Genomic DNA, 12491 nt, shown 5'->3' with positions numbered 1-12491 from the left:
GGTTAAGCTTCTGACTCTTGGTTTCAGCTTAGGTCGTGATCTCACAGTTTGTGAGTTCCAGCCCCGCATCAGGCTCTGTGCTGATGGTGCAAAGCCTGCTTGGAATCGCTCTCTCCCTCTCTGTCCCGCCTTGGCTTGCTCGCTCTCTCTCTCTCTCTCTCTCTCTCAATAAATAAATAAATACATGAATAAACATTAAAAAGATACACAGATGATTCAAACTCATCATCACGTATTTCCTAAAGAAATCACCTGCATACTGCACACCCTATTTTCTGTGTTAGATTAAACAAAAACAATTTTCTCTCTTGTTTAAATAGAAAAATGTAGTGAAAAAAAATGAGAATTTTAGGTTGTTAAAATATTTGAGCAACGTACGCTAAATCCAAGTACTGAATAGCAAGGATGACATTATACATATTTTCTTAGGAATAAGATCTTTCTGGAAGATCATAAATATTTAAGCACAAACATACCGTAGAGTGGCAACCTGGACTATTCTTGATTCAATGTGGAATGTTCTCAACCTTTAGGTTGCTAACTACACAACCTGACTTTACTCATTAATTGCCAAATATCCACTTTGCTTTGGAATGTGCAGATCTAAGCTAGAACTTAACTTTCAAGATATTTCACCTCCTAGACCCCAAGAAGACCCTGCGAAAGTAATGCATGAAAGGAAATAGTCCACAGTCGTCAATTTTTATGTTCTTGCTTCATCCAATTCAAATATCTCAGTCTTTGCCAAGTCTCTCCTACTCATTTTCTTTTTTTTGCAATCGCTATAACTTTACTATTTTGTTTTATTCATCAATCGCGAGTATGGCTTAAATGGTTAGTTTCATCGAAAATATCCATTTTTCCCTTCTTCATCAAAAAGAGAGGTCCTGAGTCTTAGCTGGATGGCTGGCTTTCCAGAATAAAGGCTACACTTCTTAGCTTCCTTGCAGCCAGGTGAGACCTTGTGAGTTCTAGCCCGTGGGATGTAAATGGAGTCAGGAGTCGTGCATACCACCTTTTTGTGTTTTCTTATAACGTCTGAAGCTTTGGCAGCCACCTTTGAACATTAAGTGGTCTTGGAACAGAGGCCTTACAAGGCCATCACCTAGAAGGTGATGGCCCCTGCCCCTGGGGAATGCTACTCCAACCAAGATCAATTGCCCTCAGACTTTTAAACATAAGAGAAGTATTTCCAGCTTGCTAATCCATGTTTTTGAAAATAATTTGCAGCCAACCAATTGAGCTAAAAGAACATATAATTTACTATCACATTTGATCTTTGTTGCTTATACAATGCAGAGCAAGGAGTAACACAGGTCAGTTTTAGCGTTCCGGTAGCAGGCAGAAACGAACCGCCCGGGCGATGAGAACGTTGCTGAGTTTCCATTGCTTGTGAACTTGCTGGCTGGTTTACCTTTTTCACGCACGTGGTACAAAGTGATTCTTCTTTGTCCTGACTAATACCTGACAATATCCAGTTCAACAGATTTTGCGGTGAAAGGCTCTTGGAAATAGTGAAACCTATGGGTATGCTTATCTTCCAAAGTTTTCTGAAATGGTACTTGGGTGAACAACTTGGGAATTAATTTGCATGCAAAAGTCTAGTTTCTGCATTCTCAGGAAAGGTAGGTGGGGCGGAGATGTTTACTTGGTCAATCTTAGAGCCACCAGGACATCTCGGCATCTGAGGTGCTAAGCAGCTGCTGAGCTTACCCTAAGGAAAACCGCTCAGTAGAGGCAAATCACTAAAGGCACAGAGGCAAATACTGAAGGGATAGTTTTGCCGGCTTTGCCACAGTCTCTAAGGGCATTTGAACAGAGGAGCCTGTGATGCTTTCTCTTGAGTCCATGACTGGTTATACAGATAAACCAGTGCAAATCAAACTCCACTCAAATGTTTAGGCAAGTTCCTCACTCTCAAAATAAATAAACATTAAAAAAGTTTTTCAAAAAAGGGGAGCCTGAGTGGCTCAGTCGGTTAAGACTCCAACCTTGGCTCAGGTCACGATCTCAGTTTGTGAGTTCGAGCCCCGCGTTGGGCTGTGTGCTGACAGCCCAGAGCCTGGAGCCTGCTTCCGATTCTGTGTCTCCCTCTCTTTCTCTCCCTATCCCCCTCGTGCTCTGTCTCTGTCTCTCACAAAATAAATAAACACTTTAAAAAAATGTTTAGTCAAGTTCAATCCAACTGTAGCTCTATAAAACCAGTCCTGCTTTTAGGCCAGATTTGAATATAGCAAACAACTTATTGAACTTTGTAAAATTCTAGATGAATTTTTCATCTAATTTCTCATATGATATAGCAAAAAGAATAATTGAGTGCTACCCGATTTTACATAAAATTTTAAGTACTTAAAAGTTTGAGTTTTGAGGTATTTATACTTAAAAGCCTTTGAAAAAAGTGGTTGAATAACTATTTCCTTCTTGGATGGAGAAACAAATTTTCCTTTAACTTAAAAAAAAAAAAATCACATTTGGGAGGCAGCCACCAGGGACAGTTTCACTTGGAAAGAGACTTTTTGAGAAAGTTCCAAGTGACTGAGAAAAGAGAATTATAATGGAATTTGCTCCACAACTTTGATTCTGACAGAGGGGCTATTCATCCTATGGAATTCTTGTAAAATCACTGACCTGAACAATATGCTTCTGAGAATGTTTTCCTGCTTAGCTTATAAAGATATTATTATGTATCTATGATATAATCACTAGAAAATGCTCCCTCTGGGGCATTTGTTGTTGCTCTAATTATCATAGTTGATTGTGGAACTGATATCTCTGGTGTGCGTAAAGGTATAACAGGAGAGCAGATACAATCTTTTACGCAAACTGCACTTTGTCTTCATATTAGCGTTATATACAAAAATTCTGTCCCGTAAAGGCCATCCTATAGACAGACTATCTTAACTTAAAGGGACAAAAATAATTGTAATGAGGTTACAATAATGATTGCTATAATTGTGATTTTGATGTCAAGACATATCTATTTCCAACTCTAAGCTCTGACAAAAGTTACTTCTCTGAGACTTAGTGCCCTTTCTGTTCGGCAGACCTAGAAATATCATCTCATAAGACTCTTTTAGGGATAAAGACAGATGATGATATATGGAAAGGGTCTAACACGGTGCTTAACTCACTGCTCTCTATTATTAGCATTATCTTCGAATCTGTGCAATTCGAAAGGCCAAAGTCACAAATAATAGAAAGCCATGTTATTCTATACAGGTTTTCATTGTGAAACTGGAGAAAAGGAACTCAATAAAGTTAACCAGCTATGAAGAGATTGTACTCTTACTCTTTAACTGTCAGTTAGGTCTTCTCAATTATTCAAAGTATTCGGGGAGATCAGAGATTAGGTTAATGTGAAACAGCCATGAAACTAAAAATTCTTTACAATTGGCTTCGGAATGTGTTTGGTTCTTACATTTGAAAATTGGTGTGTCTGGTGGTCTAGATACTCACTTCAGAGAAAAAGAAGGAGGCATACTGAGGAGACTTGGTTCAGGCACAGAGAAAGATGCCTGCTGTCCTGATCCCATTTCTCCGTCCAGTTCTTCTCTCAACACGGGGACAGAAAATGTCTGCTTTCTCTTAACTGACAAAAAATCTTAGCTCTCGCAAAACCTCCTGAAAGTAGGGAGGTGGCTAAGTATTTGATCTTCAAAGGGCTTGTCTTCATGCAAACTAAGTAGAGGAAATTGAAATGTCTAAAAAGCTATAATTAAGCAGATTCCATACTAACTGCATTGAACTTGAAAGCAAGTTTATTATGGATAACCTAGAAGTCTGATAAACCACCCAAGGACAACACTAATTAACCTTAGTGTGCTTTGAATACTTATGAGGCATAGATCTGAATATGTCTTTTTTTTTTTTAACATTTTATTATTTATTTTTGAGACAGAGAGAGACAGAGCATGAACGGGGGAGGGTCAGAGAGAGAGGGAGACACAGAATCCGAAACAGGCTCCAGGCTCTGAGCCATCAGCCCAGAGCCCGACGCGGGGCTCGAACCCACAGACCACGAGATCGTGACCTGAGTTGAAGTCGGACGCTTAACCAACTGAGCCACCCAGGTGCCCCCTGAATATGTCTTTAAAACAAAACCTGCATCACTGATTTTATTATTTATTTAGAGGTATTAAGTTATTATTAAGTGAGCATCTCAAAACCTGATTAAATTGGGAAAAATTTGAGAAAAAAATCACTTCTATGAATTTCTCAAATTATTTTATTTTACATAAAATATTTAATACATGATTTGAACCTGACAGAAAATAAATAAGGCATTTAAAAATGCAATTCAATAATGGGGTACCTGGGTGGCTCAGTCGGTTGAGCGTCCAACGTCGGCTCAGGTCACGATCTCACGGTTTGTGAGTTCGAGCCCTGCATTGGGCTCTGTGTCTGACAGCTCGGAGCCTGGAGCCTGCTTTGGATTCTGTGTCTCCCTCTCTCTCTGCCCCTCCCTCTCTCGTGCTCTGTCTCTCTCTGTCTCAAAAATAAATAAACGTTAAAAAAAATGTAAATGCAATTCAGTAATAAAACAGCAAAGTATTTTTAAAGCCACACGTGAATCGATGGCTAATGGAAATGAAGTAAGCTATTCTTACAGGGAAGAGAAGGTAGGATTTAGCAAAGCAAAGATGTTAAATCTGATCTTTAGAAAATTCAGAGATTACGGTATGATGGTTGGTTTGTTTGTTTCATTTTGTAATTTGTTTTCCTTTTTGAGAGAATGTGTGTGAGTGGGGGAGGAGCAGAAAGAAGGAGAGAGAGGATCCCAAGCAGGCTGCCCTTTGTGGGGCTTGAACCTGTGAGATCATGACCTGGGCCAAAATCAAGAGTTGGATGCTCAACCGACTGAGCCACCCAGGTGCCCCTGTTTGTTTTTAAGAATTAGTTGTAGGGGCGCCTGGGTGGCTCAGTCGGTTGAGCATCCAACTTCAGCTCAGGTCATGATCTCGCAGTCTGTGAGTTTGAGCCCCGCATCGGGCTCTGGGCTGACAGCTCAGAGCCTGGAGCCTGCTTCATATTCTGGGTCTCCCTCTCTCTCTCTCTCTGCCCTCTCCCTCTCATGCTGTCTCTCCTGTCTCTCAAAAATAAATAAAACACTTAAAAAAAATTTTTTTTAAATAAAAAAGAATTAGTTGTAGATCATAAGTAGAATTAGGAAACCAAGCAAATGATCAAAGGAAAAAAAAAAAAGGGAGAGAGAGAGAGAGACAAACCAAGAAACAGACTCCTAACTATAGAGAACAAACTGATGGTTACCAGAGGGAAGGTGGGGCCGGGGGTGGGGGGTGGGGGGTGGGGTGGGAGTGAACTAGGCAATGGGGTTTAAGGAGTGCACTTGTGATGGGCACCCGGTGATTATGGAAGTGTCGAATCACTATGTTGTACACCCAAGGCTCTTACAGCCTAACAGTATGGTAACTCTACTGGAATTAAAATTAAAAATGTAATTTAAAAAAGGAATCAATTGTAGAGCAATTTAAAAGGAAAAAGGTTGTTTCTAAAAGATTTAAAACAGAGCTTTGGAGGAAAGAAAATTGATCATGTGTACTTGTAGAGCGATTTTTAACATTCCAACAAGAGTTTGGGCTGGGTCAGACACTGGATTATATAAAGGTAAACACGTTTCACTCTGCTATACATACATATACGTATATTGCTACATAGTAAACTGTTGCAAAAGTCAGCGGCTTCACTGGGTGATTCCGGCTCCAAATCTCTCCTAGGCTGCAGTCAACATGCCGTCTAGGGCCGGAGTTGTCTGAAGGCTTGACGCGGGGCTGGAGGATCCGCATCCAAGAAGGCTGTTGGAGGGAGGCCTTAGTTCTTTGCTACTCGGGCTTCTTTGACACATCGCAGCGGGCTTTTCCCGGAGTGAGTGATCCGAGACAGTGCAGGGAAGCCGTAGTACCTTTTGTGACCTAGTCTTAAGGCGAGGAAGGCACACACCGGTCCTATTCATTAGAAGCCAGTCACTAGCACGCGCGCAGCTAGAGGGGGAATCAACTGCAGTTCTTGAAGGGAGAAGTATCCACCAGTGTGTGATTATATTAACAGCGCTACATATCACTGTAGAACTTTGTAGAGCCTTTACTACTCTAAAGCGAATCCAAAAGTGCATGTACCGTTTCTCAAGCTTAGCTGACCACTGAACTCATTTTTGTGGATTATTTTGTAGAACTGGTATTCCCCCGGAGACATTTCAGAAAACACTGGTGGTTTAACACTGCTATCACACACACACACACACACACACACACACACACACACACCTATTCCTATAAGAAATATACAGTATTGTTAGCTTTCAGTGACGGCAATCCATTATTATCCTTGTGCTAGATAACAGATTTCTAAGCCTTAGAGAACCAACTTTAATTTATTTTGAATGTTTATTTACTTTTGAGAGAAAGACAGAGTGTGAGCGGGTGCGGGGGGGGGGGGGCAGAGAGGTAGAGGGAGACACAGAATCAGAAGCAGGCTCCAGGCTCCGAGCTGTCGGCATAGAGTCCTGACGCGGGGCTTGAACTCACAAACTGTGAGATCATGACCCACGTGGAAGTCAGACGCTTAACTGACTGAGCCACCCAGGCGTCCCTAGAGAGTCAACTTTAATCAGCAAGTGTTTATCGCTGTCTTCTGTGCCAGCCACTGCGCTAGAGCTGGTTATTTAAGGGCGAATAAGAAACAGTCCTTGTCTCTGATGAGCCGCTAAAGGAGATGCAATTTAGAATACTTAGAGCAAAGTAACAGCAAAGACATACAGCCTAAATTATGCTTGCACAATTCTAAGTGCTTTGTGCATATTAACTCACTGAATCCCCACAATAACGTTATGAGGCGGACCCCTCTTTTACAGATGAGAAAACTGAGACAGGAAGGGGTTGAATCACGTACTCAAGGTTACACAGCTACGAAATGTCAGAGCTAGGATTTAAATCAAGGTGAGTCTGGCTCCCAAGTTTAGCTGTTAGCATTACAAACATGGCCTCCAAGTATTCTCCTACCAAATACTTACAGGAAACAAAAGATTGCAAATAGCCCTGATCTAGGGGACTAGAGGAAAGTGTCACAGAGGAGGGCATATTAGAGCCAGGTCTTCAGGGCTAGCCAGGAGTGAGCCGGATGGAAAAGGGAGAAAGGCAATTTTGGCCTCAGGATCCAGTGTCCCCAAATGCACACGAGTGTGCGTGGACGGCACCATGAATGAACGATAGAGGGTCCTGGGAGCTGAAGCCGAAAAGCCAATAGCAATCACCTGGGAAGTAAAATCCAGAACTACAGTGTTATCTAGCTCACATCTGAAAATGTTTAATATTAATGTTCACCTTCGCAAAGAGAGATTCACAGAGCCAGGAATGTCTGTCTACGATAGCCTTGAACGTGGGGTGTGGTGGACACTGAGATGCACCACCCAGAACCCTTTCCAAGGATGAAAGACTTCCTCTCCCAGCTGCTGGGAGTGCTGCCAGCAGAGAGCCCTCAGCAGTCAGCCCCCTACGGGGACCGCATCCGCTGGAGAGAGCTGCCTCACGGAAGGCTATGACCTTTTCCTGGGACGCCGGCATCCAGCGACCGGTCAGTGTTGGGGTACGAAGGCCAGCCTCCCAGGCCAACTCGGGGCAGGATGCAGGGCCAGCCCAGCTTTGGACGCCCCTGTAGAGTCAGCTGCAGGCCTGGGTGAGGCTGCGTCACAGCCTGACTTCTGCCTCTGCCCAACCCTGCCTCCTCTCTCCTCTTCCGTGGGGAGTGATGGCAAGGGACTCCATAATAAAACTCTTGAACTCTAACTCCATCTCGGAGTCTGCCTCCTGGAGAACCCAACCAGTGCCAGTTAGTACCAGGAATGGTTGGGCAGGCAGATGTGGGGGTCCAGTTTTGGAGTTCTTGGCTGGCAATTTGAATTCCACCACTGGGTTAGGTGGTGCCCCGGGGTGACCCCTGGTACGAGCAGCAGTGAAACTGTGAACGCCTTTGCCAGTGGTGAACTGCGGTGACAGAACGGTGACCAGTGGGATGGGAATCTCTAGCTGGTGCAGTGTAGTAGGAGTTTGCGAAATGTATGGGAAACAAGAACTAGGAGGATCGTGGGATTGGTTGGCGATACCTACGCTCAGTTGACACTCTGGAAAAAAAAAATGATTATGATGAAGAACTAAGGGTGACTGACATTTATTTTTTTTTTTAATTTTTTTTTTTTTCAACGTTTATTTTTATTTTTGGGACAGAGAGAGACAGAGCATGAACGGGGGAGGGGCAGAGAGAGAGGGAGACACAGAATCGGAAACAGGCTCCAGGCTCCGAGCCATCAGCCCAGAGCCTGATGCGGGGCTCGAACTCCCGGACCGCGAGATCGTGACCTGGCTGAAGTCGGACGCTTAACCGACTGCGCCACCCAGGCGCCCCTGACATTTAAAATTTAAGAGTGAAAGCCAGAGACGGCCTGCTTGGTAGCATAAAGAGCCTCTCATCTCCTGGAGGGAGGGCAGAGAAAGCTGAAGAACAGACCGAGACTTAATCATAACAGTAGCAGAGCTCAAAAGGTTAAGCTCCCAAACAAGGCAGATCTGTTATGCCAATTTCAGGGCCCTGGATGCGGGGGGGGGGGGGGGGGGGGGCGGCGGCGTGGGGGGGAGTTCGACCCTGGCACATGGACAGGACATCTGGATTGATGTGCATGAGAATCATGAAATCCCAGATTCCCCTGAACCCACTGAGCCTGCACAAGGGGCCCACTCTTCCTGTTAAGGACTAGCATTTTCCCCGGCTTGCTATGAGGTCAATAGCTAGGATTCAGCCACAGTATAACCCAGCCAAGGACATACTGGGCCTGATAAGGGAGGCAGGGTCTAGACCCCAAAGAGCCGGTGAAAGGGCAGGAGTAGCGATGATCCATTCTGGTCTGGATGTAGTGAATGCTTGATGAAGGGTGGTAGACTCTGTAAGGCTGGATAAAGGTTAGTCTATCCAGGATAGAGGATTTAACACCCTGGCAAGGACCCCGGGAGACAGCACGAACACGGGACTAAGAGGCCTCCTAGAAAAAGAATGGAGCACACTTAGTGAGGTAATCGTGTCAGAATTGCCATGACAGACGGCGAGAGAAGGTTTTCAGGCTCAGAGAAATGGGCACGTGGCAGCGGATATGCTACCCGAGGCCGGAAAACAAGCAGAGGCCCTCGTTCAGCAGAAACAGGGGAGGAGCACCATTTGCCGAGCAATCAGGGATATGCTGGTAAGAGGGGCACCAGTATCCTAGGGTCAGTGGCAGCTGTTCTGTGTAAGCCATTCCCGGTAGCAATGGGGAGCGATAAGACCCCCTCAGGGAGACATAATTATGGTAATGAGAGGCAAAGTCACAAAGGCAGACAGAGGGGGGTCTACGCTCTGAGTAACACGGCCATTGTCAGTAGAACAGTGTCCTTAAGGGCAAAATAGATGGGCGGCCAGGGAGTGTACTACTTAATCCACTAAATCAAAAGAGATCAAGGTGGATAATCAGGAGGCTGCAGCCACTCATCCCAATAAAACGTTTCTGAACCTGAGCCAGTTTGGGGACCTGTAACGCAGTGGCTAAAGAAGAGGCTAGGTCCCCAGAAAGGAGGACCCTGCAACACCACAGCAAGTGAACACAGTAATGATTCCACCGCCCTTCTCGAAAGAAGCTTATGGGCCACTTACGAGGGAAAAGGCACGATGCCAACCAGAGGCTCAAAGCATTGCTTTGCCTCCCTATAAGCATGTGATCACATGGGAGTCAAATAATAAAATAAATGGACTTCTGGCTTGTGTCTGGTTCCCAATGAGTCCACTGGGATTGTGGACAAACCCAGTGGTCATTTCCCTGGTCCCCAAATTGAAATAGAATTTGTAATTGAAATAGAGATACTTTGTAGCTGGCTGACCGCTCCATTGATCTCTGGGCCTAGGAGGGTCAGAGCTATCCCAGAGACCAGGAATAGTCAAATAGAAGTCTCTGAAACTGGCCCCTCCCTTCAACCCAAATAGCCAAAAACCATACTGCATGCCAGAGAAATGACCTAAGTTAGGGAGGGAAAGAATGTTTGGGCTCGCTCTATATTTCTTATCGAGATCAATATGCTTCCTAGCTGGGTCCCTTTAGGAACCGGACATCAAGTTTATTTCATCTCCAAGGCCTCCAAACTGAAAAAATAATTGCTAATGATGATTTCATTACAGTCATTATAATCCACTTCTATTAGGATGAAACTACTTGAAAAATCCACAAAAACTTTTAAAATCGGATTGTGCCTTTCTATAGTCTCAGGTGCTCTTATAAAAACACATTCAACTAAAGAGTGCTAATACTGTTTGCCAGAAAAAGAGAGCTTTTCCTTAAAAAAAAAAAAAAAAAAAAAAAAAAGAACAAAAACAGAAAAGCAAACAAAATAACAAACAAGCCAAAAAACAAGCTACATGTTTTCATCCGGGACAGAGTGGGGGTAAGATGGCAGCACCCAGGGAGCTGGTCAGGGGGCTACGGTCAGTGGATCTGGATGGCCTGGCTGTGCTGACCTATGCCAGATTTACCGGTGCCCCACTCAAGGTGCGCAAGGTCATCAACTCCTGGTGGAGCCCTTCAGGAACTCTGCCTGCCCTTCTGACTCATCAGGGAGAGGCCATCTTGAGACCACACAAGGTCACCACTCCCCTTGGAAAAGAGAAGCACAACGCCAATAAATGAGATCTCACCCTGGCAGGGAGCAGACCCCTTGGCCTTCATGCCTCCGCTGGAAGGGAAGCTGCGCCCCGCACGCTTGAGTAGACACCAAGAACTACGGGGACGTGCCCCGGAAGTGGTATGCAGCGGCCATGCCCTTTCCCCTCAACTTCTTCCTTCGGGCTGCAGGCAGTGGCAGTTACCCGTGGCTGCGGCTGCTGCGGGGGGAGCTCAGGCTTGAGAACGGGGAAGAGCTGGAGCAGGAGCTGGAGCAAGAGACGCGGGGACGCCCGACCCTGCTGTCTCAGCACCTAGGCTCTCAGACATTCTTTTTTGGAGATGCCTCCACCACCCTGGACACCTTGGTCTTTGGCTTCTTGACCTGCTGCTGCAGGCAAAGCTGCCCAGTGGGAAGGCGCAGGCTCACCTTCCTGACTGCGCGACCTCTGTGCCTACTGCACCCACATCCTCAACCTCTGCTTCCCCTGGGATGGAGCTGGGGTGCCACCTCCATGCCAGACAGTGACTGAGGAGGAACCACAGCCCGCGGGTGCTGGCGGGACCGGCAGCCATGATGGTCTACGCCTCGCTCGGTAGCGTTGTTTCTATCCAGCAACGCCTGCTCCGACCCCAGGCACGCAGTCCCTGGGCACAATTGAGGACGATGAAGAGGAATAATTAATTCGTCCTCTTGCGCCTAGGACTGATTTTTCTACTGGCATGCATTCCAGAAGCCCCTGTGTTTCCCCGTTGTTGGTAGCCTGGAAATGGGGTGCCCACTCCCAGAGAAGAAAGCTGTCCACACTGAGAAGAGAAACCAAAAAGCTATTTTCATTAAGTGTGTGTATGTGTATAAGGTATGTGTCACCATTGGAGAAAGATTTTTGATATTTCGGTCAAGCGGCCTTCATAGATCGTTTCTAAAAGAGTGGGCTTAGGGGCGCCTGGGTAGCTCAGTCGGTTAAGCGTCCGACTTCAGCCAGGTCACGATCTCGCGGTCCGTGAGTTCGAGCCCCGCATCGGGCTCTGGGCTGATGGCTCAGAGCCTGGAGCCTGCTTCCGATTCTGTGTCTCCCTCTCTCTCTGCCCCTCCCCCGTTCATGCTCTGTCTCTCTCTGTCTCAAAAATAAATAAAAACGTTAAAAAAATTTTTTTTAAAAATAATAAAATAAAATAGTGGGCTTAGGGCGCCTGGGTAGCTCCCCCGGTTAAGCCTTCGACTTTTGATGTCAGCTCAGGTCATGATTTCACGGTTCGTTAAGATAGAGCTCTAGGTCAGGCTCCATGCTAACCGTGCAGAGCCTGCTTGGGATTCTCTCTCTCCCCCTCCCTCTCCCTCTGCCTCTCCCTCTCCCTCTCCCTCTCCCTCTCCCTCTCCCTCTGCCTCTCCCTTGCTCTTTCTCGCTCTCAAAATAAATACATGAACATTTAAAAGGGTAAACGTGGTTCCTTAGAGATTTCGCTTCGGTCAACAAGACGGCAAGAGTACACTGAAAGGATTCTCAGAAATTACAGATTGTATCTTTCTCATATCCCTGCATACTTCCCACAACTAATGCATTGTTTGGCAGGAGGCAATGAAAATCTCAGGGCTCCGGCAGCTCACAAATAGTTCTAATTTCCGAAGTATTTCCATAAATGTTCATGAGTTCTCCATATTCACCTTATCGGGGTAGACAAGGCCCTGCCCTGTTTGACCTCTTCTCCATTCTGGGTGCCTTCTCAAATGGTTAAAAATATAACAGGACCCGAGAACATTTATTTAGAATGATTTGCACGTCAACCATTTTTGCTCTTAAAA

General features: G+C 45.4%; 1 pseudogene; it reads left to right on the top strand.

The window, feature by feature from the left end:
• The first annotated feature begins 10477 nt into the window (after nucleotides 1-10477).
• LOC124501955 (metaxin-1-like) lies at nucleotides 10478-11368 on the top strand (annotated as a pseudogene).
• Nucleotides 11369-12491: the final 1123 nt, after the last annotated feature.

The sequence above is a fragment of the Lynx rufus genome, unplaced genomic scaffold, assembly GCF_022079265.1.
Source record: "Lynx rufus isolate CCGP_SWC_20201006 ecotype Redwood Valley unplaced genomic scaffold, mLynRuf1.p SCAF_7, whole genome shotgun sequence".
Lineage (NCBI taxonomy): Eukaryota > Metazoa > Chordata > Mammalia > Carnivora > Felidae > Lynx > Lynx rufus.
The sequence above is the reverse complement of the archived record's forward strand: the minus strand, read 5'-3'. Positions and strand labels throughout refer to the sequence as shown.